Source organism: Bubalus bubalis, chromosome 13, assembly GCF_019923935.1.
Source record: "Bubalus bubalis isolate 160015118507 breed Murrah chromosome 13, NDDB_SH_1, whole genome shotgun sequence".
Classification (NCBI taxonomy): domain Eukaryota; kingdom Metazoa; phylum Chordata; class Mammalia; order Artiodactyla; family Bovidae; genus Bubalus; species Bubalus bubalis.
The window spans coordinates 509,995-517,476 of NC_059169.1; positions in this window are offsets into that span (position 1 = coordinate 509,995).

Sequence of the window (7,482 nt, forward strand, 5' to 3'; positions counted from 1 at the left end):
CTGGTCCTCACTTTTCTGACAGCTGTGGGGGAGGTGGGTCTCAGGTCAGGAAGCAGGAGCAGAGGAGGGGGGTGCCCTGGGGGCTCAGACGAGGCCAGCGGCCATCCCAGGATGTGCAGGGGGGTCCTGGGGGCCTGGATGAGGCCAGCGGCCATCCCAGGACGTGCATGAGGGTCCCGGGGGCCCAGACGAGGCCAGAGGCTGTCCCGGGACTCAAAGGGGCGTCCTGGGGGCCCGGATGAGGCCAGCGGCCGTCCCAGGATGTGCAGGGGAGCCCCGGGGTCCCGGACGAGGCCAGCGGCCATCCCAGGACGTGCATGGGGGTCCCGCGGGCCCGGACGAGGCCAGCACCTTCCTGGGACTTGCAGGGGGCCCCCGGGGGCTCAGACGAGGCCAGTGGCTGTCCCGGGACGCACAGATGCCCGGTGGGCTGGGCAGAGCCCAGGTAGAGGAAGGGCCGCCCCCGGGAAGCGGGGCCCTGGGCAGGCAGTGGCCACTCCCCTGGGACATCCAGGGAGGCTGCAGTGCCCAGAGCAGGGCCTGGGGTCACCACCAGGGTTGGCAGGGAGGCCACCAGTGGGAGCCGGGCCCGGTGGTCCAGAGCCCAGTGCCGCGCGTGGGGGCCGGCCTGTGTCCAGCCTATCCTGACGCGCTCCTTGGTGCCTGGAGACGCAGGAGACAGGGTCCCCGTGTCCCCCTCCTTCTGCACAGGAAGGGCTTCTCAGAAGAGCAGGTGTGACCATCCCCGAGGCCTGGCCTGGCTCAGGGGGTGCCCCCAGGGCACTCAGTGTGTGGATCCCCCTGCGGCCTGTGAAGGCACCGGGCCTTTTCCCTGAAAGAACCGAGAGCCTAAGGAAACTGGCTTTTCTCATATCCACAGAAAAACCTGATCAAGCGTTGATCCAAGAAAACAAGTGGGAGATTCCATTGGAACCACCCGAGGACTGTGGTCTTTCAGAAAGCTCTAGGACTCCGCCTGTTAGAGGTCAGAGCACACGTGGGGAAGCTTTTGAGACAAAGGGTCATGGTCACAGGACCCAGCTTTGCAGGTCGGGAGCGTCACCGTGACCCCACACGCGTGCGCGCAGGGGGCTCTCCTGGAGGTCTGCTCAGAGCAGATGCTCGGCCTGGACCGCAGGGACGGAGGAGCCCCAAACCTGTGAAGCAGGAACCCCACTCCCCCCGCCACACTGAGAGCCGGCGTGGTTTCCCGCGCGGCCCGCCACCCCGCGGTTCCCTGGACGCCGGCTGGGTCCTGCAGTAGGTTCATTTCGTCCACCATCCACCCCACAGATTCGGGCTCAGCCCCAGGGTCAGCAGGCAGTGCTGGACCCCCAACACCCCCACTTCTGTAAACTGGGGTTCCCACCACCCAGGGGCAGCTCCCGAAGCCGACAGAACACCTTGCTCCCACAGCCCGCTTTCTAGAAAGGTGGTGGGTGAGTGGCCGACGACGAGGCCGGCGGGCCCAGACGGGACAGTCCTGACCGGCGGGCCTCCTGCCCCCGTGCAGCGTCGGCCCCCGAGTCCCCAGCGCGGCGCTCTCAGCCCCACGTCTCGGGCTCCTGCAGGTGGTCCGATCCCAGGCAGGACGGGTGAACTCACTGGCCGCTGGTGATTAACTCAGCCTCCGTCCCCCCGAGGTCAGGGCTGGGACCACACTCTCCGAGCCTCTGAGGGGAGCAGTGCTCCATATCCACGTTTGGGGAGACCCTCCGGCTCAGCCACAAGTTAACCTGGGCTCGATGCCTCTAAAACAGCCCACCTGCCACACATCAGACACACAGTACGTCTGCTTTAACTGGTAAAGAAAGAGATGCTTTGACCAGATGGAGAAGGCAATGGCACCCCACTCCAGTACTCTTGCCTGGAAAATCCCATGGGCGGAGGAGCCTGATAGGCTGCAGTCCATGGGGTCATGAAGAGTTGGACATGACTGAGTGACTTCACTTTCACTTCTCACTTTCATGCATTGGAGAAGGAAATGGCAACCCACTCCAGTGTTCTTACCTGGAGAAAACCAGGGACGAGGAGCCTGGTGGGCTGCTGTCTGTGGGGTCGCACAGAGTTGGACACGACTGAAGCGACTTAGCAGCAGCAGCAGCAGCAGCTTTGACCAGAAGTAAAGAGCATCCGTGTTGGATTCCGTCTGCTGGAGGTCCAGTGGTTAAGATGCTGCACTTCCAATGGAGGGGTCGAAGGTTCAATCCCTCATCAGGGAACTAAGATACCACAGGCTGCTTTTTTTTTTCACCCGTGGAAGAATGGATCCCTGACTTGTTTGACGTTCTTTGTTCTGACAAGCCACAAAACTGCAGAAAACTGTGCTTCTCCAGGACGGATTCCTAGCATAACCCGGGAGGATGGCTCCCACCTACAGTCTTCAGCTGGCTCAGGCAAAACTCTGCTCCTGTTACAGGTTCCATGTTGGTTATATGAGACACCTCTGACCAGGGGGCGGGTCTCCCCCACCTCCAGGGTCGCCGCCTTGGCAGAAACCCGGGTGAGGCCCAAAGGGGTTTAACCGGGGCAAAATCAGAGGGTCGTGGGTGCTCAAGCCAGGAACCTGGATGGAGCCCAGGCACACTCGTGCCACTCATCACCAAGCCGCAGGCCAGGTGGGGTCATGGCAGAGGTGTGGACGCACTGGAAACACTCGGCCAGGGAAGAATTTCAAGTCTTTCAGAAACAGCCTGAAGGAGCCAGACAATAAATGCTGGCCTCCATGCTCGCTCTGCCAATGGACGCCAACAGTGAGACAAGAAGTTCTGACTTTCTGGGCCCCGGCGGCCGTGGTGACCGTGGAAGATCACAGGCACCCGTCTGTGTCACTGTTTCCTAAGTCAACCTAAATTCACCTGAGACTCTCACTTCTTTGTCTCCCAGTGTCGGGAGGCAGGGAGAGGATGCCCTGCCCGCGTCCCAGTGACGCTGCTGACCTGCGAGTCCTGGTGACCTGCTCCAGAGCCCACAGTCCCCGCCAACCCACTCCGTTGCCCACGGTCCCCGCTGACCCGCCCCGGCGCCCATGGTCCCCGCTGACCCACGGTCCCTGCTGACCCACCCCCGCGCCCGCAGTCCCCGCTGACCAGCCCCAGCACCCACCAGCCCTCCTCATCTGCCCGTCCCCGAGTCTCGGGCTGAGGTCACTGGGCAGAGGGAAGGCTCAGACCCGCTGGGCACAGACTCAGCTCTGGGACGGATGGCCAGCGTCACCAGAGGGCACTGCAGGCCCAGGAACTCTGCAGGGTCTGGGTCCCACCGCCCCCCAGGGCGTGCAGATGCAGGGGGCTTGTGGGGTGGGCGACGGCCGGGGTGCTCGAAGCTCATCTGCTCGTCGCACAGGGTGCAGGGAACCCCCTCCCTGCAGCTGATCCTGCTCGGGGCCAGGACTGGCCCCCGCTTGGTGAGGGGCCACCCCAGTGTGCCCACAGGGCGGGTGGGGGCAGAGCGGGGGTCCCTGCCTCTGGGGGTCGTGTGGACACAGTCACTGCTCCCCTGCAGCCCCTGTGCATAAGGGTCTTGTCCATAGATGGGCCGTAAGGATGGACTCCTGCGGGGGGGCACCTCCTCCTGTGATTAACTCCAGATCTCACTGAGGCGCATGGAGGCGGGTCATCTGACACTTACTCCCGTTCTGAGAGGGGCCAGGACAGGCAGGGCTGGGCGATGCGTGAGGGTGGCTTGAGGATTCAAGAGTGGCTCCAACGTCGTATAGAATGACAGCCCGTTAAATAGAGTGTGTGTGTGCACGTGTACACGCATGTACAGATGTGTAGGGTATATGTGCATTGTACATGTGTGTGCATGCATACCTGCTGTTCTATTCCCTACACGGGTTACAAAGTCTGGAAGGAAATATGCTCCAAAGTCCAGCCCGTCGGGGCTTCTGGGAAGTCGGAGCAGGAGGGGTTGGAGAAGACACAGGACCAGAGCCCACAGGGGGCAGGGTCTCAGCCCTGCAGGCAGGGAGGTGGTCTCGGGGCCACCACAAGCTCTAGCAGAGGTGTCGCTCCCCCGGGACTGCGAGTCTGTGCTCCCCCAAACCCCCAAGCCGCACCCCAGCCTCACAACAAACCCAACAACCAAGCGTTCTCCAGCCCCGGAAACCTCCCGCAAAGGTGGGTGGCCAAGAGAGCAGTTTCCTTCTCCGGGATCTGTGGGCAGAACGTCCAGCTCCGGGAACTTGCCGGGAATCTGGGAGGAAGACCCCAGCACAGGCCTTGAGACACACAGGAGAAGTGAAACTCCTGTCTTCTCCACGAGAGGAAGTGGCATCGTGCAGACCGGCTCCCGGGGGACATTCCCCACAAGGGGACCCTCCTCCACATCCGCACTTCAGAGACGGGTGCAACCCCAAGAAGGCATCGGAATGCAAACCTGCCCAGAGGCTTCAGAGAGTCTCCCAGCATCTCAGAGAGGGAGGGACACACCCTCTCTGTGCTAGGGAAATTTTATTTATTAAATTTAACTTACTGGAGTGAAGTCGGTCACAGTGTTAATTTCTGCTGTGCAGTAAGGGGATTCAGTTACACACACATTCTTTTTCACGCTCTTTCCCATGATGATTTATCCCAGGACGCTGAATACAGCTCCCTGAGCTGTGCGGTAGGCCCTTGTGGTTCACCCACTCTGCTTATAATAGTTTGCACCTGCTAACCCCAGCTTCCAGTCCTCCCCTCCCCGCAGAGGAAACTCTTCCAGTAAAACGTATGGTCCAGACTTGCTTTCGCCCTTCCGGCCATCACCATGTCCCGGATGAGACCCGGTGGCTAATGACCACTCACAGAGGCCCCGCAGGACCTGCTCTTGTGTCTGCCTGAAATCCTGGTGTGACCCTGGCTCCGGCACCTGTGTGTCTCTTAAAGTGAACGCTCTGGGGTCGGCTCCTGGCGTGGGGCGCTGACACGCACCAGGACATCCCACGGCCTCAGGGTGCCCACACCTGACCAGCTCCTGACCTGGGACGTCCCGAGGCCCTCACCCTGAGACCTGAGTGGAGAGCAAAGTGGGACCTGGGTTCGAGCTGCTGCCACGGTGCAGACGGCAGAGGCTGCGCTCAGACCGTCAGGACAGAGCTCAAGACTGTCCTTCCTGGAAGAACAGCCTTCAGAGAAACCCTCAAGGCAGAAAGATCACCTTTCCTCTCGGCCAGAGGGAACCAGGTCACAGTTCCAGAGGCTTTTGGGACAGGGCTGCCAGCCGGGACACCAGTCACACCTGCATGCAGACACACGTGAGCACGCGTGAGCTGGCGTGAACGTCAGCAGGCCCCACACTCAGTGACAAGCACGCCAGCCCTGTCCCAGGTGTATGCGCATTGGGTTTCTCCGAATGCCGTGCATCTGGGGTATTTTCTCTTTATATTATTGCTCTGAAATCCCAAAGTTGAGAGCCTTGCCATTTTTCAAGAGTAGAAATATTTTTGAACGTGACCATGTTTGGAGATGGGGCCTCTAAAGCGGGGATTAAGGTCAGATGAGATCATTAGGGTGGCCCTAATCCCATCTGACCTGTGTCCTCGTGAGAGGGGATCGGGACACAGACGTGCCTAGGGGCCCACCACGTGGGCACACGGGGAGGCGGCCGGGTATGGACCAGACAAGGGGTCTGCCTCCACTGCGGCCGTGGGCCCGGCCTCCAGGGTGGGGAGAAATGAGCTCCTGTTGTTTAAGCCACTGGTCAGTGGGGCTCCTGTGATGGAAGGAAGATGAGGAGGATGGGCCAGGGACGCCTGCCTGGCCTGAAGTTGGGTCTGCCAGTTCCCCAGCACCTCCCAGAGGGCCTCCCAAAGCTGCTCCCTCTCACCTCCTGGGGGGGCCTCCTAAACCTGCTCCCTCTCCTAGCCGTCACATCTGCTACAAAAGCTCCCTGTGGTCCCTGTGTGTCCAGGGGCTTCACGACATGGTCCTTCAAGATGCTCATTGTATCTGACAAAGATGTGTCTTATTTAGAAGCAACACTCTTAGAAACTCATCTCCTGAAGCAAATCCCGAGCTCAGGACACAGCCCAGAGCCCCAAAATGCCATCTGTAGTCAGAGAGGGAGGAGGCAAAACAAACAGCAGCGGGTGACCAGACAGGACGCCCGCAAGGGCCTCAGCTTTACAGTCACTGCCCCCCACCCTGCCCTGCCCCCCACCCCTTCCCCCACGCACCGCCCCCCTCCCCCGCCCCTCCCCTCCAGCGCCTGCGTAATTACCCAGCAGGGCAGGAGCACTTTGGACCTGTCAGCTCCCTAGACCTGTTTTTCTTCTTCAAAGGACAGGGATAGGACTTGCTGCCCGGCTTGTGGGCCCCTGGGGGTGGGGTGGGGGGTGTGGTGGCCTCAGCTCTGACCGAGCAGCTTGGGCGCTGGCTCAGCCTGAGGTTTTCTCCCCTTTTCTCCCCATCGTCCTGCGCACGAGCTGGCATGGCCGGACCAGCGGCTGCTGTTCAGTAGCTCAGTCATGGGCCCTGGCACCAAATCAGCCTGAGGTTTTCTCCCTGTCTTTCCGTGCACGAGCTGGCATGGCCGGGCCAGCAGCTGCTGTTCAGTAGCTCAGTCACGGGCACCGGCACCAGCTCAGCCCAAGGTTTTCTCCCCCATCCTGTGCACGAGCTGGCATGGTCGGGCCAGCGGCTGCGGTCCAGTAGCTCAGTCGCGTTCAACTCCTTTGCGACCCCACGGACTGCAGCCCGCCCGGCCCCTCTGTGCACGGTCCCCACCTACAAGGCGAGCTTCCAGGACCTGAATCCCACCCCTGCAGCCCTGGGGAGGGTGCTTTGCCCTGAAAAGAGGCCCACTCAGGGAGACCGTGTGGCCTGCTGTGCCTGGGACAGTCCAGTGCCCCTGTGGTCCTGCAGCGGGAGGCTGATGGCCCAGCCCCTGGGGGAAAGCAGTTGGAGGTTCATTTCCCTGTTGAACAAACTCCAAGACAGGATCAACAGAACAATTAAGGGAGGAGGCTGGGCCCTGCCAGACCACACGTCTCTGATTCCTGAAGTCAGGAGACCTCTGGACCACACGTGCACAGAAAGTCTCCCTGGAGACCAAAGGGGGGGGTCATGTCAAGGGATGTTCTACCCAGACGCCTCTGCGGTAAAACCACCTTGTCTGAGAGATGTGGGCACACGTGGAAGGATCCTGAGACAGACCAAGTGTGGACTGTGAACCAGGCAAATCAAAATGGCCACAGGAAACCCAGAAGAAAGAGCCCGTGAAAGTAATTCAGATCACGACGAGGGCCCACTCAGTGCCTCTGAGTGCCTCCCTGAGTCCCCCACGTGTCTGTCCACGCGTACTGGACTCTTTTTCCTCTTAACAAACATTTTACTTACGTAACTGCTTTCTGTCTTTGTGGGAATTCTTTTTGCAAAGCCGAAGGGCCAGGGCCTTGTCACTGACCCCGGGGCTAGTGGTTAGGATCTGGTGCTCACTGCTGGGACCCAGCCTCAGTCTCTGGCTGGGAACTCAAGCCTTGCTCCAAGCTGCCGCAGGCTG